Genomic DNA, 25,071 nt, shown 5'->3' with positions numbered 1-25,071 from the left:
GGGGCTCTATTCATTGTGCCACCTAGCAGCCTGGCTTATAGTAGACACTTAATGAAGGCTTGTTGACTGACTGACTCATAGGGTACTTACTACCTATATCACAGGGTTATTGGGAAGAAAGTACTTGGTAATAAACTTTAAAAAGCTATATAAATGTGACATAATTTATTACTTCTTACAGATAAGGAGAAAGAAAGAGAACAGAAGCTCTGGGAACCAACTCTCTGATCTGTATGTATGTAGGTGAATTATATATCTACTGTTTCTTTTATCAGACCAAACAGAGGGATACATTAGTTCAAAGAAAAAGACAGTTAATTAAACAGATGGGTTTTATGGAACCAAGAGAGCAAGCAAGGACTCTCTGTCACTATTTCTGGCTGAATTAGCAGAACTTTACAGGAGATGGGTTTGGCCTGGTCTCAGGACCCGCCTGAGCAGTGACCTCTGGGTGCCCAAGCCTTGGGCAGGGGGGCTGCTTGAATAGAATCCATGTCTATGATTTCCCATGTTAGCAGGTGTCACTCTAGACTCCAAAGCAAGGGGACAGCACACCCTAAGGTAGTTTAACCACCCCTAAAAAAAAGTCCCATGTGCCTGTTAAAAAGGTTATCAGCCCAATAAATTCCCAATGCCATTGCCCACACACCTAATAACACCATTGTGTTTATTTAGCTTAGGGCAGCAAACATTACCCTCCACTGCCATATAAAGTGGGTGGAAGGAAGGGGAGGGGGAAAGGAAAAAAAGGAAGAGGAAAAGAAGAGAGGAAAGAGGGAGGAAACAAGCACTTTCTATGTTCACCAGCGCTGTATTAAGTGTTTTACAAATATTGTCTCCTTTGATCCTCACAGTAACCCTATGAGGTAGGTGCTATTATCATCACTATTTCACTGTCAGAGAAACTGAGGCAGACTGTGGTTAAGTGTCTTGCCCTGGGTCACACAGTTAGGAAGTGTCTGAGGTCAGATTTGAATTCAGGTTATCCTGACTCCAGACCTAGTGCTCTTTCCAGCTGGAGTAGAAATGAGGGTGTAATGCCCAGTGATCCCAGTGCATTGCCCATCTGTGTATATTGTCACTAGCTTTTCTCAGGTTAATTCTATTTTGTGTGTGAGGGTGTCTCCCCTTGGTTTTGTGTACTGTCTGTGCAGCTATGGATGTTAGTATTCATGAGAGACAGCTAATGAGTTGCCTAATGAGTAGAGTCATGGGCTTGGAGACAGGGAGATCTCAGTTTGAATCCTAACTCAAGATACTTGGTAGTTGTGTAAAGCTGGCAAAGTGGATAAATCAGCCAACAAGTAAGCTATTATCTTGGTAAAGCAAAGTACTGTGCTAGGGACTGGGTGTTCCTGGTCTTCCTAGCAGCTGTGCATTGTACTAGGGGTAGACACTAGTTCTGTGCATAAGCACATGTAGAATAAATACAAAATAAATTCAAGGTAGTTTAGGCAGGGCCCTACTAGTTGGGGAGAATGAACCAAGTTTTTGTGAAGCAGGTGGGACTTCAGCTGAATCTCCAAGAACAAGAGTGTAAAAGGTGGAGATGAAGAGAGAAAATTCTAGGTGTGGGGGGTGGCCAGTAGAAAGGTAGAAAAATGGGAGAGAAAACAACTGTGTAAGGAGCAGTAAGAGGCCACTTGGATTGGATTTTAGGTTACAAGAATGGAAATAATGTATGAGAAGACTACAAAAGAAGGTTGGGGGGGGAGCGGCTAGGTGGCACAATGGATAAAGCACCGGCCCTGGATTCAGGAGTACCTGAATTCAAATCCGGCCACGGACACTTGACACTTACTAGTTGTGTGACCCTGGGCAAGTCACTTAACCCCCATTGCCCTGCAAAAAAAACAAAAACAAAAACAAACAAACAAACAAAAAAACAAAAAGAAGGTTGGGGCAGCTAGGTAGAACAGTGGATAGAACATCCAGCCCAAGAGTCAAGAGAACCTGAGTTCAAATTCAGCCACAGACACTAGCTATGTGACCCTGGACAAGTCATCTAACCCTCTGATTGCCTCCCCAAATTTTTTTTGGAGGGGAGGTAAAAGCCAAATAAGGGTTTACACTTTTATTCTAGAAGTAATAAGGAGCCACTGGAATTTATTGACCAAGGGTGAGATACATTCAGACCTGAGCTTCAGGAAAATAACTCTGGCACTTATGTGGAAGATGAGTAAGAGTGGGGAGAAGTTTGAGGCTGAGTTCAGTAAAAGGGTAGGTTTGGGGGTTGGCACAGAAATGAGTTCTGTTTTGAATATGTTGAGTTTGACATGCCTATGGGACATTCAGTTTGTAATGTCTGGTGGTATAGGTTAGGACTTCTTAAACTTTTTCCACTCACAACCCCTTTTTGTCTGAGAAATTTTTATGTGACCCCAGGTATATAGGTATATAAAATAGGTTTACGTGACCTTTCACTGTTGCCAAACTTTTCATGACCCCCACATTCAGTTATGTGACCCCATGTGGGGTCTCTACCCACAGTTTAAGAAGCTTTGGTATAAACGTGGAGCTCAAGAGAAAGACTGAATCTGGATATATAAAGCTTGAAGTCACATACATAGACATGCCAAATGACCACATGGGAGATAATGAGACCACTAAATGAGAGAGGGTAGGAAGATACTTTGGGTAGAGCCTTGAAGAAGAACAACAGTGAGGAGACATAATTTGGATGATGAGCCAGCACAGGAGACTGGAAAGGTGTGGTGAGACAGGAGAGACCAGTGTCATGAAAACCCAGAGAAGAGAGAGGACTCAGTCAATGGTGTTAAGTATGGAGGTCAAGAAGGATGAGGATTCTAGCTTGAAGCCGGAAGGCGACAGGATGCAGCCGTGTATTTCTCAGCTGATTCCTAGGCAGTGGTGTTTATTCAGGACAGTGGGGGTTGAGTGACATGCCGAGGGTCACACAACTAGTGGGTGTCAGGTGTCTGAGATCGGATTTGGGCTCAGGTCCTCCTGAGTCCAGGTCCAGTTCTCTGTCCACTGTGCCACCTAGGTGCCCCCTGAGATGATAAACATTTTAAAGCCTAAAAAAAAAAAAAAAGGATGAGGACAGGGGGCAGCTAGGTGGTGCAGTGGATAAAGTACCAGTCCTGGATTCAGGAGGATCTGAGTTCAAATCCTGCCTCAGACACTTGACACTTACTAGCTGTGTGACCCTGGGAAAGTCACTTAACCTTCATTGTCCAGCAAAAAAAAAAAGTAAATAAAAGAAGGATGAAAACAGGGGGCAGCTAGGTGGCACAGTGGAAAAGGCACTGGCCCTGGATTCAGGAGGACCTGAGTTCAAATCTGGTCTCAGACACTTGGCACTTACTAGCTGTGTGACTCTGGGCAAGTCACTTAACCCTCGTTGCCTCCACACAAAAAAAAGAGAGAGAGAGAGAGAGAGATTATTGCGGGGGGGGGGGGTGCAGCTAGGTGGCTCAGTGGATAAAGCACTGACCCAGGATTCAGGAAGACCTGAGTTCAAATCCAACCTCAGACACTTGACACTGTGTGACCTTGGGAGAGTCACTTAGCCCTCATTGCCCCACCCAAAAGAGAGAGAGAGAGAGATTGATTATTGGTAACTCTGCAGAGAGGCAGATTGCAAAGGGTTGAGAAATAAAGATAGAAGAGAAAGAAGGAAGAAGATATATAGGATGATAACTTGAGAGGATGGTAAGGTCTAGTCAAGGGTTTTTTTGTTCCTTTCCTTTTGTTTTAAGGATAGGGGAGATTTGGGGATGATGAAGCCAGTAGGAAAGGAGCCAATAGATACTGAGAGACTGGTTGAGGAAGCCACTGTTGAGATCAAAGGCACATGTAGAAGGCTTGACCTTGGCAAGGAGAAGGGAAACCTCTATCAGAAATTGGTGTGGTAAGTATGTATAGAACAATTTTACATACACACACACACACACATACACACACACATATATGTATATATATATAATATACCTATTTGTGTGTAATAATGGCCAACTATAGGGTGGGGAAGGGGAGAAAAAAAGAAAAAATTTACACGATAACTTTATTGTATGTTTGAAGGGAATATCAAATTGTACATGGTAGATTTGCAGTTTCATGTGCAATTATCTTTTTTATTGTGCTATGTTGTGGAAATGTTTACTTTGTTCCATGAATTTAAAATAAAATAAATTTAAAAAAAGAAATTAGTACAGTAAGGGCATTATTTTCTAGGGCCCAGCCTTGAGCTCACTTTTCCTTAGGTTAGACAACACACAGGCTAAACTAATTTTCCCCTTAAAAAGAATTAAAACTGTTCTCAAAATTTGATTGGCTTAAGTAGCCTAAGCATAAAAACAGCCAGGACACAAGAGATGGGCTATGACCACAGTCTAGCAAGATGACCAGCACAGGAGAATTTCCATCAGCTGAATCAAGACTATATTCTGAATGAAAATCCTACTCTCAAGGTCCTTCCCTGTTATGGCTAAGTAAACCTCCTTTTGTTAACTGTTACATGGACTGTTAGATGGATTCATTTTATGCAATTTCAGACCCAAACTACCAAGAGACCACTCTGTCCGAGGCAAGCTTAGCCTCTAATATTGAAAGAAAGGAAGAAAAAGAACTAGATGATGTCAAGGATGTTTGAGATGAAGAGAAGAAGAAGCCCACTGAGAACAGCCACATTTCTTTTCCATTAAGTATGGGATTAAAAGGTGCGATATAGGGAGGTAGGAGAAGTTTGTGGAGAGAAGAGAAGGTTTGGAATAGCTCCTGTGGGAAATAGAACAAGGAATCATTCAGGAATGAGTTAGAAGAATTGCCTTATTTTCATGAGGTCATAAATTTGTTGTGACTTCCTCCAGCTCCACTAAGCATCGGATGAGTAGGACCAGAGGGGATGAATGGTGGGAGAAATTCACATATGGGATTTGTCAAGGTGGCAAGGGATTCCAGAGGAGAGGACAATATGGAATTGGACTGGTTAACTGTAGGGTAGAGATTGGAAAGGGGAAGAAGTGAAGTCAGAGCAAGGGGAATGGAGTACTGACAGATGGAGGGTGTGATGAGAACAAAGAATAGGTTTAGGAGGGGTAAGGAATAGGGAAGGGTGGAATAATAGGAGGTTATGATGAAATGGAGGGATGCCAAGTTTTGTTCTTGGAAATGGAGCACCTAGGATCACTGGGTGAGGCTGGGGTGAAGTAAAGGAGTGGATCAAGGGAGAAGATTGAGGAACTGGGAGTCATTGAATTTCTCTATAAAATGGGAATAATGATAGCAACTAGTCACTCACTAGTTGTGAGGATCAAGTGAATTAATGTATGTAAAATATGCTGTAAACCTTAAAATACTATATAAATGTGAGATGCTATTATTATTATTATTATTATTATTATTATTATTATTATTATTGGTGTTTGTCCTTATTTCTTTATACACGTACACACACATACAGGAGGAGGAAATGGCAAACCACTTAAGTATCTTTGACAAGAAAATCCCAAATGGGGTCATGAAGAGTTGGACACAACTGAAAAATGACTGAATACAATAGACAGACAGACAGACAGATAGGTATAGATCAATAAGAATTTATTAAATGCCTACTATGTACCAGGCAGTATTCTGGGCTCTTTTGTTGTTGTTTAGTTATTTCAGTCATGTCCAACTCTTCATAACCTCAATCAGGGTTTTCTGGTGCTTTATCCACTGTGCCACCTAGTTCATTTTACAAATGAGGAAACTGGGGCAACCAAGATTAAGTGACTTTCCCAGGGTCACACAGATAGTAAGTGTCTAAGACCAGATTTGAACTCAGGAAGATGAATCTTCCTGACCTCAGGCCCTGCACTCTATGCACTATGCTACCTAGTACTTTGTGCTAGCCTCTGGGGATACAAATACAGAAATGAGATAATCGTTGCCTTCAGGTCAACAAACATTTTTCAAGTCAAGTCAAAGACAGAAATGAAACCATGGTTGTCCTGGACAGTCTCCTTAAAATAGAGCCAATCAGAGGGAGAGGTGACAGAGGTACAGAATATTCCCAGCATGTGAAGTCAAGAAGCTTGCATTTTATAAAAAAGGACTAATTTTTTTTGACACAGTCCATATAAATACTAGTAGCTAGTGATACAGACTCCCACTTATGGCCAAGAGCATCATTTACCCCCTGAAGAGTCTTACTTCCCTGCATACTGATTTCTTTCAGACCTGGCTGAATTTCTTTCCTCATCTGCTATTCAGAAGAACATAATAACTAACATAATATGGAGCTGCATGATGCACAACAGAACTCCACCCTGAGGGTATTGGGGATTCATATCCTTGACCAAGAGCCTCTGTTGAATTAAAGATGGGGCCATGGTCTATGTTATCTGCTCCCCACTCATTGATATTTTATTCTTCTACAGGACCAAGGACCAATGTTCCACCATTCACCCTGACCTGAGCCAAGGACATTAGTGTTCTTGGCACTTGGGATAGAAAATAGGGCTTTGAAAATATGTCCTTGTGAATCAGTTTCCTCACAGGTTTGAGAATCTGGAGTGATTTCCTAATTTCTTTGACATAGGGAACTATTGCCCCATTCAGTCCTTTTGTCAATTCCAAGGACCAAGGCCCAACAAGGGCAATCATCTTTCACTAGGCAGTGTGGGAGGAGACTGTAATGATTGGAATGACGCCACCTGCTGGAGACTTACTGTAAAAGAGTTCTGCCCATGAAGCTAAGGTCTTTGAGGGCAAGACCAGGAGTCTCTTCTTTGGCGTCAGGAAGTGATGCAGGCTAGTGGGAGGAGAAAGGAAGAAACTGGCGCTCGGTCTCAGGTTTTTCCTTTGGACTCTGGTGGAGAGCGGAGCTAGAAATGTGCTCTCCCTTTAATAGATAGGAATCTAGGCCTTTCTCTCTCTCTTTACCAAATTCTTATTCTCCTTAATAAATGCTTAAAAGTCTAACTCTTGCTAAAGCTTATAATTTATTGGCGACCACTCATTAGATATTTTAGACAGTTTAGCTAGAATTTTAGCCCTTAACAAGACAACAGAAATAAAAAACAGTCTCAGCTATTTAAGGGAGAGAATAGGATGGAAGAAGTTCCAGTTCACTTCAAGCATTTCTATTTCATAGACCGAATCTAACAAACATTAAGGTATCAAAGGAAGCAGGAACAGGGACAAACACCATGAAAATACTGATTTGGGTGGGGTACAAAAGAAGGAGAGACAACTGCCTGTAAAGACAGGGTTGTTTTTTAGAGGCAGAAACATATAGTGTCACTTAACCCAAAATGTAATTTAGCCCCCCTCATTTCAAAATGTGGAACCCCCAAAAGTAGGTCAGCTTTAGGTCACCTTCTATGCAAAATCACAATTCACAAGCCCCCACCAAAGTTTCTTTTTTCAAGACCAACCAGAGGGCACAGTTCAAAACTGTGTCAAAAAAGACATTTATTGGAAAATGAATAATGAAGGCTATCCATCCCCACTTCCTATGCACACAGGAGAGACCTATGCCCGCATCCCAGCTCTAACGCATACTAGCTTTGTGACCGTGGGCAAGTTACTTAATCTCTCATATTCTGTTGCTAAAATGGGGATAATGATACCTGCTCTAACTCTCTCCCAGGGTTATCATGAGGATGGTGCTTTGTAAGCCTTAAAGCTCCTCAGAAACAAGAGCCATTATTATAAGGTTGAATCACCCTGGCTTTACAAGGAGGAATGATTGGAGAGACCCAGGAAGGGACTCAGATAGCTGAGTTAGCAATTAGATGGGAGGAGTGATCGCTTGGCCCCTCACCGGCATGCTAAATGGTGGTCACATGTTCTGAGGCCCAGGGACTCCCAGTTCTTCCATGCAGATCTCTGCATTGTGTACAGAGATAGGGATCACTCACCCAGACAGCCTTGGCATGGTGCTCTGTGTTAATGCTGGCCAAACTCTTTGAAACCCAGAGGCATCGGGAATGGCTGTGAATTGGAACTCCCCGGGAACCCAGAAACAATGGACCTTTTCTGCTTTGCAGCTCCTCACAGGAAGCTAATTGCAAGGAATAAAATCAAAACATATGGGACAAGCTCCCTGTTTCCAGAATCTACCCTCCCCCTTCCTCCCTTTTCTGTTCCCATCATTTATCACAGTGATGAAAAATAAATCTAAAATTACAGAATTTGGGAGCTGGAAGAGAGGACAGAGATTTTCCAATCCAACTTTCATTTTTACAGATGAGGAAACTGAGGCTCAGAGAAATTGAATGATTTACAGTTTAGACAGTGACGTAAGAATTAGTTCATGGAGTTCCTGGTTCCTAGCCTAGTGTTCTTCCCACTATACGTTTAAAACTATCTTGAGAGGGCAGCTAGGTGGCGCAGTGGATAAAGCACTGGCCCTGGATTCAGAAGGACCGGAGTTCAAATCTGGCCTCAGACATTTGACACTTACTAGCTGTGTGACCCTGGGCAAGTCACTTAACCCCCATTGCCTCACTAAAAAAAAACAAAAAAAAAACAAAAAACCTATCTTGAGAATCCTTGCAATATTTTTCCATCTTCAGCAGGGAGGTGGGGAGAGTAACTCCTGACTCTGAACTTGCAAAATCTTTGAATGGGCCTTTGCATCCACCTACTCAGCTTAGCTGTGATCCTCTGGGGCTACTCTACGAGTAGCTTCTGCAGCCTTCCCAACCAGGGCATTTTTCCTAAATTGACTCTTTACTTCCTTAACCTGGGGTCTGTAACCTCGTTTTCCCCCCTAACATTTTGATAACTAATTCAATATAATGGGTTTCATTGATGATTCTTTATATTTTATTTTATATATTTAAAAACCCATTATTCTAACAAGAGGGCCATAGACTTTACCAGACCTTTCTGTAGCCTTTGACACTAACAATCTCCTCTTCTTCTTGATAATCTCTTCTGTGACACTGCTCTCTCCTGGCTCTCCTACCTGTCCGACCAAGCCTTTTCAGTCTTCTTTGATGGCTTTTCATCCAGGTTACACCTGCTAACTGTAAATGTGTCCTCTCCTCTTCTCCCTCTATACTATCTCAGTTGGTGATCTCATCAGCTCTCATGGATTCAATGAACACTTCTATGCAGTGATGCTCAGATCTGTTTATCCAACCCTAACCTCTCTTCTTATCTCCAATCTCATATCTCCAGCTGCTTATTGGATGTTTCAAAATGGATGCCCTGTAGACATCTTAAACTCAACATGTGCAAAACTGAATTCATTGTCTTCCCCATATCCCCAAAATCATCCCCTCTTCCTATTTTCCTTGTTGTTGTTGTTGTTGTTAGTTCTTCATTCTCTAAGAGGACCATGACATCAAAGTGACTTGCAGTGAATTGGATTTAAGAGACGGAGTGCTATGCAAAGTCGCCAACCTCACTCTCTCCTCCAGAGCCATTTGGGTTCAGTGACAAGATATACTATCAAGACAACTGGAGATGACCCCAGATGTTTAAGGCAATTGGGATTAAGTGATTTACCCAGGATCACACAGTTTGTAAGTGTCTGAGGTGAGATTTTAATTCAGGTCCTCTCAACTTCAAGGCCAGTGCTCTATTCACTTTGCCACCTAGCGGCCCTAATTTCCCTGTTACTGTAGAGGGTACCTCCATCCTCTCAGTCACCCAGGGGCTCGACCCTACGTGTCATCCTTGGCTCCTCACTCTCCCAACCCTTAGATCCAACCTGTTGCTAAGTCCTGTTAATTCTACCTTACCAACATCTCTAGCATATGTCTCCTGTCCTGTGACACTGCTGCCACCCTGCTGCAGACCCTCATCATCCCCTCTCCTAGACTATTGCAAAGGCCTTCCTCAAGTCTCTCCCTACTCTAGTCCATCCTCACTTTGCTGATCTTCTTAAAGTACAGGTCACCACCTTTCTCAGCAAACTCCAGGGATTCCCTATGACCTCCAGGACCAAATATAAAGCTGTCTGGCTTTTAAAACACATCACATTCTGGCCCCTTCTTAATTGTCAATTCTTCTAACACTCTCCTCTCCTCCATATATTCTTTTTTGGGGGGCGGGGCAATGAGGGTTAAATGACTTACCCAAGGTCACACAGCTAGTAACTATCAAGTGGCTGAGGCCAGTTTTGAACTCAGGTCCTCCTGAATCCAGGGCCAGCGCTTTATCCACTGCACCACCTAGCTGCCCCTGATATATTCTATAATCCAGTTACACTCACCTCCTTGCTCATCTCTTTGCATATAGCACCTCTTCTCCTGACCCCTCAAGTTTTTATTGGCTTCCCCATGTGCCTGGAATGTTCTTCCTCCTTGTCTCTGCCTCCTGGTCTTACTGGGTTCTTTCAAGTTGCATCTCAAATACCACCTTCCTTGTTCCTCTGATGCCTTCTCTCTGAGATTGCTTCCAATTTATTCTATATTTATCTGGCTTTTACATACTTGTTTACATCTTGTCCTCCCCATTAGAAGATGAGCTTCTTGAGGACAGGGACAATTTTTGCCTTTCTTTGTATCCTTGATGTTTAGCACAGTATCTAGCACATAGTAGGCACTTAATAAATCCTTATGGACTTGACTTAAAGGGATCAATGGTTAAGAACTCCTATCCTAGACCATGTTAAAAATATAGTCCCTTTTGGGGCAGCTAGATGGCACAGTGGATAAGGCACTAGCCCTGGATTCAGGAGGACCTGCATTCAAATCTGGCTTCAGACACTTGACACTTACTAGCTGTGTGACCTTGGGCGAGTCACTTAACCCTCATTGCCCCACAAAAAATAAATTAAAATAAAAATTAATTTAAAAATAAGAATATAGTCCCTTTCTTTTCTCAAACACCTGGGAATGGGGAAATGGAAAAAGAGAGGAGCCAATAAAGCTGGGGGGTAGGAGAGCCATATTCTATGTTTGTAAAGCTCAGCCTCTGGAAGGGCAAGCATCATCAGAGGAAGCTAGCAGTGGTTCTGGGAGTCTATGATAGATAATAATGACTCACATAAAAAGGCATTGTAGGGTATTGGTTAGAGAGCTGGCCTCAGAATCAGGAGAGCTGGGTTCAAGTCCCTCCTCTGACAATTATTGCCTGTGAGACCCTGGACAAGTAATTTTCTAGTACCCCAGGAAGACTATAAGTTGATGAGCTGGTGATGACCAATATTGACAAGGGGAATAAGCAGTTATATAGCACCTACTGTGTGTCAGCCAGGCAGCTAGGTGGCACCTAGGTAGGTCTGAGTCAGGAAGATTCATCTTCCTAAGTTCAAATTGCCTCAGATACTTACTAGCTGTGTGACCTTGGGAAAGTAATTTAATGCTGCTTGCCTTGGTTTCCTCATCTGTAAAATGGGCTGGAGATGGAATTGTCAAACCACTCCAGTATCTTTGCCAAAAAACAAAAAACAGGAAACAAATGGGGGCAGCTAGGTGGCGCAGTAGATAAAGCACTGGCCCTGGATTCAGGAAGACCTGAGTTCAAATCCAGCCTCAGACACTTGACACTAGCTGTGTGACCTTGGGCAAGTCACTTTACCTTCATTTCCCCCACAAAAACCAAAAACAAAAAACCAAATGGGGTCCTGAAAGGTTGGACATAATTGAAGAACAACAAGAAATGTGTCAGACACTGTGCTAAGCACTTAAAATAACACCACAAATATGATCACATTTGATCTTCAGAAGAACACTTGGGGTAAGGTATTATTATGATCCCCATTTGACAGCTGAGGAAACCAAGGCAGCCAGGGGGTAAGTGACTTGCCCAGGGTCCTACAGTTAGTAAGCATCTGAGGCCACATTTAAACTCAGGTCTTCCTGACTTCAAGCCTAATGTTCTCTAACCACTGCTCCACCAGCTGCCCCAAAGCACAGGAGTTCATTACCTGAGGGTTCCTAAACCAGTGAAATTACAGATCTGGTTTTAAAAAGGGGGATTGGGGTTCATATATGTAGTACTTTACGATTGGAATGTATTTTACACATGCTAACTCATGTGATCCACATACTATTTCTGCAAGGTATCATCATTACCAATGTATCATGATTACCGAACAATAAGCATTTATTAAGTGCCTACTGTCTATCACCAAACAACAAGCAGTTTTTAAGTACATACAATGTGCCAGGCACTATAGTAGACAATGGGGAATCAGATAAAAGTCAAACAGTGAGATCCTCAAGCAGCTTATATCCCATCCCCATGATACAGAGAACCTAAGTGTCAGACAGATTTAGTGACACCCAAGGTTACATTGTTCCCAAGTGCCACCTTCAAGACTCCAACCTGGGTCTTCTGACTCTAAATCCATCTCTCTTCTCCTTACAACCCATCTGCTCCTCTTATCCTGAATAGCTCCCAGCGTTGTCTCTTGAGTATCTAATGAGATGCTCCTTCCTTTCAAGATTTCAGTCCCCTAAACTTCGTGCTAAAATCTGAATCCATGTTTAAAAGCCTTCCTCCTTGGAGTCTAGGTCACCGACGTAACCTTTGCCTCATAAAGGCTGTCTACTTGTCCAGGGACAGTTCATTATTATTCCTACTAGACTGCAACTTTCTTCTTGATGCTAAAGTCGCCCCAGTGATCAGGGAACTTTCATTAGGGCTTACAATGATGGCATAACAACACTGAGCATCGTATAGTGCTTTTAGGCTTGAAAAGTCCTTTATATATGTTATCTCATTTAACCCTCACAATGACCCTATGAGGAAGGTGGTAATTATTATCCCCATTTTACAGATGAGGAAACTGAGGTAGACAGGTTAACTGACCTGCCCAGGGTAACAATTAATGAGTATATCTGGGGCAGAATTCGATAATAATGATAATAATAATAGATAATAGCTAACGTTAATATTGAATTTACTATGTGCCAGGTACTAAGTGCTAAACACTTTACGATTATTGGCTCATTTGGTCCTCACAACAACCTTGGTGCTATTTTGTATCTCCATTTTTCAGATCAGGAAACTGAGGCAGACAGCAGTTAACTGACTTGCCCAGGGTCACAATTACTAAGTGTCTGAGGCAGGATTTAATAATAATAATAATAATAGCTGACATTAATATAACATTTATTTGGGCGGGTCGCGGGGCATTTGCCATATTCACTCTATCGTTTTCACCCACCTCACAATTCTGCCTATGAAGAACCCAAAAGAATAGGCCCTTCAGGAAGCTACAGTGAGATGCCTTCCTAGCCCTTAGTTCCCTGAGCGTCACAGAATCTTAGGAGCATAGATCTGGAGTCGAGAGGGATCATAGAGGCCATAGTCCAGCCCTCTCATTTTACGGATAAGGAAACTGAGGCTGAGAGGTTCAGTACCCTGCTCAGGGTCACACATCTAGTGTCTGAGAACTTCCATCCGTCAGATCCTTAGTCCTCACTCCTAACTGGATTATAGCAAAGGACTTTCATTTTTATCTTTCCTGTCTCACTGTCAGAATCTCAAGTTGCATTTTGCTGAAAAGAAATACAAATACACACATCCCCCGCTCATCTCGGTCATTTTGACTCATAGCTTGCTCTGTCCAACTCCTCCCACTCCTTCCTGAAAATTATCCTAAAATTTTATAAAAACTTTGAGGCAGTTAGGTGGCTCAATGGATGGACTTGGAGCCCAGGCATACCTGAGTTTGAATCCCACCTCAGATATTTACTATCTGAGTAACCCTTGCCATGTTATTTAACCTCTTTGCCTCACTTTCCACATCTGTAAGATAGGAATAATAATACCGCCCACCTCACAACATTATTGCATGGATCAAATGAATTAACATGTCAAATTATTTGTAAACCTTAGAGAACGATGTAAATGCTAGCTATTATATACCTCAAGAAGGCACCAAATCAGGGGCAGCTAGATGGCTCAGTGGATAAAGCACCAGCCCTGGATTCAGGAAGACCTGAGTTCAAATCTGGCCTCAGACACTTGACACTTACCAGCTGTTTGACCCTGGGCAAGTCACTTAACCCTCATTGCCCCGCAAAAAAGAAAAAAGAAAAAAAAGGCACCAAATGGACATGTTTTGTGTGACTGCAGATATATACCCTGATTCAAACTGCTTGCCTTCTCAATGATGATAGAGGGAAGGGAGAGAATTTGGAACTCAAAAATTTTAAAAATGAATGTTTAGGGGGCGGCTAGGTGGCGCAGTGGATAAAGCACCAGCCCTGGATTCAGGAGTACCTGAGTTCAAATCCGGCCTCAGACACTTGACATTTACTAGCTGTGTGACCCTGGGCAAGTCACTTAACCCCCACTGCCCCGCAAAAAAAAAAAAATCATTCATTTAAAAATGAATGTTTAAAAATTTCACATGTAATTGGGAAAAAATGTTTTAAAAAAGACACCAAAACTTCAGTTGGCGGTGAGGAGCAGAAGTTCCTGGCACTCCTGCCATCTTGAGTTAGGAAACTAAGAGATGAAATATTTTGACCATGGGCTAATTTCAGAGCCATTCCAGACTTTTGAGACCAAGGAAGGAAGTTCAAGATATATTGAACTATTAAAATCATCTAATCACAGAATGTTAGAGCTGAAAGAATTCTTCCATGTCATCTTGGACACCCCTTTCATTGTATGGATCTCAAAGAATTCTCTGCTTTTGCCCAGCTGACATTTTGCCTCTTCCCTAATAGGCAACACTCATTTCCTCCACCCTACCTCTGCTCATGTCATTCTCCCCATCTAGAATGCCCACTTTCTTCCTCTAATAATTTATTCATATATAATTTATATATTGCTTTAAGTTTTGCAAAGAACCTTATACATACTATGCCATTTAATTTTGCAACAGCTCTGTGAAGTACGTGCTATTATTGTCATTCCCATGTTGAGTCATTTTTCAGTCAAGTCCAATTCTTAGCGACCCCATTGGGGTTTTCTTGGCAAGGCCCAACACTATATCCACCATGCCACCTAGATAAGGAAGCTGAGACCCAAAGAAGGTAAGCGATTTGATCAGAACTACACTGCCAGTAAGTGTCAAAGGGAGGATTCGAACCCAAGTCTTCCTGACTCAAGAGTCCAGAGCTCTATCCCCTGACCCACCTAGCTGCCTCTCATGAATCTAAATTCTCAGTCCTCTACATTCTTTAAGCACGACCTCCTCTGCGAAGCCTTCCCAGATTATGAGCTGTCCAAAAGCCCATAATTTCTGTCCCACTCACCTGACCCCTGCAATATACATTGCATTGGTATGGCTTTCCATTGTTGTCTTGGCACTATTTAATTTTTTCGTTGTCTCCCTAACTAGATCGTAATGTTCCTTGAGCGTGGCAACAATGTCCTATTTGTCTTTGTATACCCTGCCTTCCACAATCCAGGTGCTCAGTGAAGGTTGCTGAAAGATGAATGGATGGATGAATAATGAATGAATGTCAACAAAGACGTACTAAGCATCATAGGAGATACAGAAGCTCCCTAAACACTGGAGTATTAAATAACAGTTCAGCTGTCCCAGTGGCCGTAACTTTCCCAAATAAAACCCTAAGTTACAAAGAGAATGAATGGCTGAAAACAGGCAGAGTGGAAGGATAGAAGTCAATGGGTTCTTCACAGGGAATTGAATGGAGGTTTCTGGGCCAGACCTCCAGAATGAGACTTTTCAACAGTCAGAAAAAACCCCATCATTTTCTCTCTCTCTGAAACTAATGTTGCTTCCTTCTCTCTGGGGAGCTGGGAAGGATTAAAGGAGGGTGGTGCTTCTGGCCTAGCATGACCATACTGGGCACTCGGGTCATCTGAGCCTAGCAGGCAGAACCCAGGGCTGGCCTTATCTAGGTATCAGCCTTCCTTTTAGAATCTCAACGCACTGCAGCTAATGGAATAAGAGGGACAGAAGGCTCTTGCCCTTGGAAAGATAACCCCACTCCCCATGGTGCCAGACAGACAGATTTTTACTTCTCTCTGGACCTTCCCCAGACATTTTAATTTCCTGTCTCCTCACCCTCCCCTCCTGGTCACCTTGACCTCCTTCAAGACTTGTTCAAACTCCACCTTCTATATAGGAGGCATTTCCAGGCCTGCCACTGATAGCACCTTCCATCTGAAATCATGTTCCATTTATTGTATATATTGTATATATGTATATATGTACTGTATATATGCATGCATACATACATATATACACGTGTGTGTGTGTGTGTGTGTGTGTAGTTTAAGGACACAGGATGGGAGCAGCAGAATCTGGACAGGATGCTCATCTCAGTGCTGAATCTGACTATCACCCTTTCCTCATCCTTCCCTTCCTTGACACCACCCACCCCAAAAAGTAGCTTGTCAACTGATTGATTTATTGAAAGTCAAGAAGGCAAAGAAATCCTAAATTTCCAGACTGATGTGCACCTATTTAATTTCAACCCCAGACAGTCAGTCAGTCAACAAGCATTTTTTAATTAAGCACTTCTTAGTTACCAGGCACTATCCTAAATGCTGGAGATACTTAAAAAAGAAAAACATGGTCCCTGTCACCAGGGGTGCTCATATTCTAATATATATTCTGATCTGGATACATCTGTATGTATATATATATGGATATATTTGTATGTATGTATACACATGTGTGTATATGTATATCTCAGTGCATATATATGTTTATATATGTGTATATATACATATCTACATACATACATACATATCTACATATATATATATATATATATATATATATATATATATATATATATATATATATATATATATAAGCTGTTTCCTTCATTAGAATATGATAGTGCCTGGTACCTAAGAAGTACTTAATAAAAAATTTTTAAATGTTTGTTGACTGACTGTCTGGGGTTGAAATTAAGTAGGTGTACCTCAGTCTGGAAATTTAGGATATCTTTGCCTTCTTGACTTTCGATCAATCAATCAGTTGACAAGCTACTTTTTGGGGTGGGTGGTGCCAAGGAAGGAAAGTATGAGGAAAGGGTGATACAGTCAGATTCAGCACTGAGCAGGGCATCCTGTCCAGATTCTGCTGCTCCCATCCTGTGTCCTTAGATCCCTGTCAGTGATATAGGAATGAAGTAGGAGAATGGGAGCCAGGCCCAAAGGCAAAGTTTAAAGTGAGCATGTACTCTGAGCACTAAACAGAAGGTGGGGGGTTTTTCAATTTATTTTATTTTTAATTTATGGAATAAAATAAGCATTTCCATAACACAGTGTAATAAAAAAATAGATGACTGCACATGAAACTGCAAATCTAGTATGTATAACTAGCTATTCCTTTTAAATATATAATAAGGTTATCATGCAAATTTCTTTTTTTTCCCTTTTTTTTTTCCTTCCTACTACACCACCTGCCTTGGCTGGTTGTAGTTCCAGGAAATGAAGGAGCTGGATATGATAGGGAGGGGGAGGGTAGAAGTTAGCTCAGCCAAGGCCCCTTCACTTATAGATCTTTTAGCCACTGTATACTGCGAGCTTTCTCACTCTGTTGGTTAAGAAATTCTTTCCTGCATCTAGCAGAAATCCTTCGTGATTTAATGTAAGGCCATTTGTCTTTTCTCTGTCCTCGGATGTGGAACACAGCTGTTCCATACCTTCATCATAAAAACCTTTAATAGCACAAGTGTTTATGACATACCAGTTTATATTGCTGCTCAGAGAGAAGCACATCCTATCTGACTTCCTGTTTGCTGAGCACCACCCGTTCTGAAGTGTCAAGTTCCACCCATCATTTTACAATCTTTGAGGCATAACATCCTTCTGGGTAATAGCTACTGGTACTTCTCCTTAAAGGATTGGCCTAACATCCAGGGGAATGCCTGGGACCTATTTCTTGCAAAGCCTATGGTGGGAATGGTGATTGAATGGAAAAGCATTCATTAAGCACTAACTGTGTGACAAACACAGTGTTAAGCTCCAGGGAGACAAATAGAAAGTTTAACTTGTGAGGCATGGGGGGAACAGCACATATAGGAGGTTTGAGCTACAGATGCAAGGACCCAGTGCAGAGTCCTTAGGGTACAGTAGCAAAATAGATGGCCATTCAGTTTCTTTAATGCTATTTCCATCTACAAAAGTGCTCTTATATAGGGCTGGCCCATATGTTTGAAACTTATTCCCTTCTGTCTCTGGATATCTAAGCTATCTTTGATGTTGGACAAGGTTGATTGTTATGGCTCATGCTTTAAAGTATCATTTTTAAGGATAAAGTAGGGGGAATTCTTACTTTGGAAAAGTATTGGACTAGAGCAGGGCTTCTTGAACTTTTTCCACTTGTGACCCCTTTTTGCCTGAAAAATTTTTACAAAACCCTGGGTATACCAGTATATGAAATAGGTATGCGAATCATTTACTGCCAAATTTTTCATGACCCCCCACCTTTAGTTACATGACCCCATGTGGTATAGCAACCCACAGTTTAAGAATCTTTGGACTAGATGAGCTATATGGTCCCTTCTAATTACACAGTTCTTGTTTTGCATGATTTCACATGTATAATTTGATATCACATTTCTTGTCTTTCAATGGGTGGGGGAGGGACTTGGAAGGAAAAAATTCAGAACTTAAAACAAAAAATGTTTAAATGTTAAAACTAAATAAATAATAAATTTATTTTAAAAAAATTTTTAAATAATTATACAGTTCTGAAGTTTTTCATTGAGTGTCTAATCCTTTCCATTGGGGTATATGAGGAGTTCAGGGAGGACTAGCACCTCTGGTGTGAGGGGTTGCCAAGTTCTTTTCAGGGCTGCTCATCCACCTTTGGTGTCCACCTATCACCCAACTCTCACCTGTGGCTCCAAGAAGCTGTAGCATGCACAGCGGCCACACCCTATAAAACCATCTTGGCAGACGGGCTAAACCAGGTTGAGGGTAACCGACAGGCCCCAGACCTACCTGTTGGTTAGTTTAGGGAGATGTCTACCCCAAGCATGTGAAGACTTATCCTAGCAGAATAGGCAGATGAGAACAATTTGTTCCAAAGACCATGAAAGTGGCTGAAAGAGGGTCTGTGGAGAGCTTAGAGCTTGGTCAGACATCCAAGACACCAAGGTCATTCACTGCATCCTGGGCCATCGCCAGTTGTCTTGACTTTTGTCTTGTCACTGGACTTTGATGACTCAGGAAGAGAGAGTGAGGCTGATGACTTTGTGCAACCCTGTTTCACTTAAACCTAATTCACACACAAGTCAAGACATCACCCATGATGTCATTGGTCCTCTTCAAAAACCAAGGATGAACAACAATCCTTGCCTTAGCCTTTATACAGTGTTGGAGCATTCTGGCTGTGGTCAGGAGAAACTGCTGTTAGAAGGTTTGGCTCTTTGCCTTCCCAACTTTCAATCGACAAATTGACAAGCATTTATTAAGTGCTTATTATGTTTGGGGATACAAATACAAAAGTGAGAGAGTCCCTAACCTCAAAATGCTTATATTCTAATATGAAGATACAACACATATAAGGAAGTGGTAATCAGGGGAGGGAGTTTTGGTCTAGACCGGATGGTCACCGGGCAACTAGATGGCATAGTAGATAGATAGCCAGGTCTTTAGTCAGGAAGACTCATCTTCCTAAGTTAAAATCTGGCCTCAGAGACTTACTAGCTAGGTAACCCTGACCAAGTCACTTAACCCTGCTTGCCTCAGTTTCCCCATCTGTAAAATGAGCTGGAGGGGGCAGCTAGGTGGCACAGTGGATAGAGCACCGGCCCTGGAGTCAGGAGTACCTGGGTTCAAATCCGGCCTCAGACACTTAACACTTACTAGCTGTGTGACCCTGGGCAAGTCACTTAACCCCAATTGCCTCACTAAAAAAAAAAAAAATGAGCTGGAGAAGAGAACGTCAAACCACTCTAGTATCTTTGCCAGGAAAACCCCAAATAGGGTAACAAAGAGTCAGACATGACTGAAATGACTGAACAACAACAGGATGGTCACAGAGATTGTGAGTAGAGCCGTGGGTCACTTTATTGATTGTTATGCCCTTTTCAGTAGCAAGGCTAATATTGATTTAACTTTTGTTTCTAAAGCAATAACAAAAAGGGGAGTGTGGTTCAGGAAGGTAAGGAGGGAAAGGCAGGAGGACAAACTTCCCAAGTTGCCCAAGGTGGCTTGTTCTCGGTATTCCAATAGATGGCTAGATGAGATGGGACACAAAACTAGGTTGAGGTGAGTTTCCACTTATTTCCTCACTAATCAATCAGAATAGCTCCTTCCCAAAGCAGAATCTGAAATCTGAGTGGATGAATTTTCTACAGGTAGGGCACGGTCTCCAGAGCTGGGACAGACTTTCAATTAAATTAAATCCAAGAAACGCTCATTATGTTCCTACTGCGCATGGTGCTGGGGACACAAAATGAAAACTACCTTTCCCCTCAAGAAGCTTATATTCTACCATTAAAAAAAACCAGCAAGGGGCAGCTAGGTGGTGCAGTGGATAGAGCACTGGCCCTGGATTCAGGAGGACCTGAGTTCAAATCTGGCCTCAGACACTTGACACTTACTATCTGTGTGACCCTGGGCAAGTCACTTAACCCCAATTGCCTCAACAACAACAACAAACAACTCAGCAAGAACCAGATGATAATATGTAAAATAGACACAAAATTAATATAAAATGATTATATGGTGGGGACAGCATGGACAAAAGGTGGAAGCCAGAAAGGCCTTTGGACCAAGGAAGGTCATAGAATTTTACCTCCTTTCACCAAATTCTCTTCTGTTGACCTAAAATATATGAGAAAAGCAAAATTAACCAAAACAACTTCCCTTGTTCTTCATCTGTCACAGGAAACACAGTACAGAAGAAAGAAAGAGGCTTTTTTTCCCAGGAAAATTGGGTTTCAGACTCAGGTTTGCTCCTAAGCGGCTGTGTGATACCTTCAGGCAAAATCACTTCCCTGTTATTGACCCCATTTTCCTCACCTGAAAAATGAGGGAGGAGGAGTGGAATAAGTGATCTCAAAGTTCATTTTCAGCTCTTTCTAGACCCTTCTTGACTCAGGGAATCAAGTAAGTGCCTCTTTGTCAAGTTGCCTTAATAGACCCCTTCTCAGGAAACAACAACGTGTGGATAAATTCATTGAAAGAAGAGGCTGTAGAGTTGCTACATTTTCTAATTGTGTCCCTACCCTACCCATCTGATTCTCAATGGATATTTTAGAAACCGTCTACCTCTGTGTGCCAGATGTTGTCCACAATGTGTCACTGCTGCAGTATGGTCTTCCTGGCATTGGGCCACTTCTGGATTGACTGTTCTCTCTCAGCCTGGAGTTGGGTGGGTGGTACAGACCAAATACCACAGTGCTTTATGATAGATTGAAAATAGTAGGTCCTAAAATCAGAGCCAAAACGAATATGAGGAGAACGGAGCTTTGCTTCAGGAACCAACGTCCTTGAAGATGCCACTTTTTCTTTCTTCTCCAAGAAAGAATCATGGGCATCATAGACTTCTACCTCCCTTCACCAAATCTCCTTCTGTTGCCCCAAAACATATGGGAAAAGTCAAATTAATGAGAGCAACTTCCCTTGCTATTTCTGTCAAAAGAAGCACAGTACCAGGGAAAGAATAGAAGCTTTTCCTAGGAAAGCTGGCTTCCGGTCCTACGCATTTGTCACTAGCTAGCTATGTGACACTCTAAAGCAAGTCCTTCCTTGCTATTGGCTCCATCTTTCTCACCCCCCCCCAAATAAAGAGGGGGTGGATTAGATGATCTTAAAGTTCTTTTCCAAAGTTCCTCAGGGCTCATTTCCTTGTCCAGCTTCCAGAGTCCATAGCTCTCATGCCCTTCTCCCAAAACCCACTTTCCCACTGGACTAGATTATAGTGTGGGCAACTAGGTGGCACAGTGGATAAAGGACCAAGCCTAAAGCCAGGAAGACTCATCTTCCTGAGTTCAAATCTGGCCTCAGATGCTTACTGTGTGACCTTGGGCAAATCATTTAAGTCTGTGTGCCTCAGTTCCTCATCTGTAAAATGAGCTGGAGAAGGAAATGACAAACCACTCCAGGGTCTTTTTTGCCAAGAAAACCCCATTTGGGGTCACAAAGAATGGGACACTACTAAAAAGTAACCCACAACAACAGACTGTAATGTATGATCTGGGGACCTGGACTTTTCAGGATACCCAGGATCAGTCTAAGATTAATAGAGAGATTGATAGTAAAAGCAGCATGCACCATCCAACAAAGCTTTCTCTGCACTCCACCACACCACTGTAGATTCTGCTCTAGCTTATCTAACTCAGCCCTTACTTTGTATTGGGTCACCTAGAGCTCTACTCTATTGTTAACTCCCCTTTATTCTAGATATCTTCCTCTAATACCTCCTGATACTCAGTTTTTGCTTTTTTTGTATCCCCAGCACTTAGCAAAGTGCCTGACACTTAGTCCATGCTTAAAAATTGTTTATTGCCTTGGAACTCTCTCTCCTCCTTCAAATTTCATTCCTTCCTATCCAGATCCTTGTGGCTGTCACCCATAGATCTCAAGGTTAATACTCCCCACTAAGTTCAGTACCTGGCTTACAGTCTTCTCTACCCTTTCTTTCTTTCTTTCTTTCTTTCTTTCTTTCTTTCTTTCTTTCTTTCTTTCTTTCTTTCTTTCTTTCTTTCTTTTTAAGTGAGGCAATTGGGGTTAAGTGACTTGCCCGGGGTCACACAGCTAGTAAGTGTTAAGTGTCTGAGACTGGATTTGAACTCAGGTCCTCCTGACTCCAGGGCCAGTGCTTCTTTACCCCTTTCAATACTCTCATCTCTCAGTTCATCAACCTCCTCAAATTCCATTCCTCTCAATCCAGCCTACTACAATTTATGCACAGGAATGGTCATAACTTAGACATCTCTTGTACATCAACTCACCATTCATGTTCAATTGAATTTTCACCAGGTCCCCAAATTGCTGATTATGACTCTGGCTAAAAGAATACTAGGCATATGCATAACTATTATTTCAACACTCAACATTCCACTGCCTGGTAATCTATCTGCTATCTCACTCCCCTCCAAGCCCCCCCCAAAAGTAATGCTTGATCTCAACCTGGAGACATACAAGATGAGACCAGTCATATAATACGGGGAATGAGAAGGCACAGAAACATTGGGCAGGGACATGTGACTCCCAGAAGACATGTTATCCCAATACTCCACATCCTTTCTTGGCCCAGCTCTTCACTATATTATGTGTATACAGGACACCATAACTCTCTCCCAGAAGTAGAAGCTGGGCCCCACTGGTAGAACCTGCTCAGTGTTCTGTTTTAAGAAAGGGTAGGTTCTCTAATTATCTTTGTATGCAGACTCTGAGAGATAATTTGTCCTACCTAACTCAAATATACCTATTGTATACCTATATATGTGCAGTCAGTCAGGTCAATCAATTAGCATTATATGCTTACCAGTAGTATTTGGCCTCTGGGACCTCTCACTTAGCATTTAACATATCATACCTTGTATTACTACATATCTCTTTATGTGTATACTTTTCCTTTCCCAACTAAACTATAAACCCCTTGAGGTCAAGGACTACCCATTCCTAGTGCCTTGCACTATGTACATAATAGGCACTAGATATAAAAATATCTCCTTGGAAGCCCTCCTCTGATGGCATCATTGAGCCATGTGTCTCTTGGTTCTCAAAGGCTATGTCAATGTCAGCATGTTCTAGAAGGTCTGAAAGTCATAGATTATAAATTTAGAGCTAGAAGGGACCTTAGAGGTCATCGAGTCTAACCTCCTCATTTTACAGATGAGGAAACTGAGTCACAGAGAGTTTAATTGACTGGCCTAGGATCACACCATTAGTAAGTAATCGAGATTTTGGTTCAGATTGTTCTGATTCCAAGTTCAACACTCTGTCAATTCTGCCACCTGGCAGCCTAGTCTCTGAATATGACCTGGTAACAGATTGCACGTCTGTTTTCCAAGGACCAGCCTAGACCAATTCAGAGTGACTTATAACTGGGTTGACTATAGAGTGATGAATTTTTTGGCCACGGGAACTTTCAAAGGCCATTTCTTCAGTAGCTGAGGTATTGTGATCTGTGTCGTTGAAACGAGTAGTCATGCCAGTGGAAGAACAGATCCTTGAAATATTGAAATAAGTGTAAAGTGTTGATATTGATGACGATACAAGATCTGAGATATCACATCTCTCCTTAGGAGCTTAGGATCTCTTTGAAGACTCTCACTGCTTCCTAAGGTAATAGGGCTAAGTCATCTAGAGGAAGAAGGGTAATTAATATGCCTGGAGGGAAACAATCTGCCCGAGGAAAAGAGGGTGTGCTCCAAGCTCTCTCATCTGCAAGAGAAACTTGAATGCCTTGCCAGGGTCAAGTCAAAAGTTAACTAGTGCCAACAAATCTAGAGGGTTGGGCAGGATTTACGAAATAGAAGTTGGTATAATTATCACCACCTCCTCCTCCCCCACTTGGCTGCCTTAGATATGTTGTGGGCATGGACAGGAAGACACAGTTGTATACATAAAACAATTAGTAATATAAGACAGGATATAACCAAATGCTGGATAACATCTGGTATAGACTGTAACTGATACAAAACATTAAGAAAAGAAAGATCAATGGATTCATTGGGGGAGATTCTATGGAGGTGATATCTTGAATGGGACCTGAAAGAATGAGTAGAATTTATATTGATTAGGGTTGGGGGGGGGGCAGATGAGAGTATGGATAGGGCAACCTAGGCTGAGAGGAGGGATGATAGCAGAAATAAATCTGATGAGGGCATGAGGTCTCATTCACCTCAAGACAAGGGGGAGACCAGCCTGGCTAGAACAGAGGGCATGTGCTGGGAAGGAGAAAAGACCACATTAGTGAGATGATGGAAGACTTCTCAGTTTACTACTTCATACTAATTTGTTGCCTTTACTAAAAGTGATTTGTTTTTTATAATAATAATAATAATTGAATAATGATAATAATTGAATAATATAATAATAATACTTGACTCTCCTGGCTGTATTTTAAAAATTAGCACTTCGGACCATATTTAATATTTTTTTGAGGGGCAATGGGGGTTAAGTGACTTGCCCAGGGTCACACAGCTAGCAAGTGTCAAGTGTCTGAGGCCGGATTTGAACTCAGGTCCTCCTGACTCCAGGGCCAGTGCTCTATCCACTGTGCCACCTTGCTGCCCCTAATTTTATTTTTTTTAC

This window comes from Dromiciops gliroides, chromosome 2 (assembly GCF_019393635.1).
Source record: "Dromiciops gliroides isolate mDroGli1 chromosome 2, mDroGli1.pri, whole genome shotgun sequence".
NCBI classification, from domain to species: domain Eukaryota; kingdom Metazoa; phylum Chordata; class Mammalia; order Microbiotheria; family Microbiotheriidae; genus Dromiciops; species Dromiciops gliroides.
Note: the sequence above shows the minus strand (reverse complement) of the source record.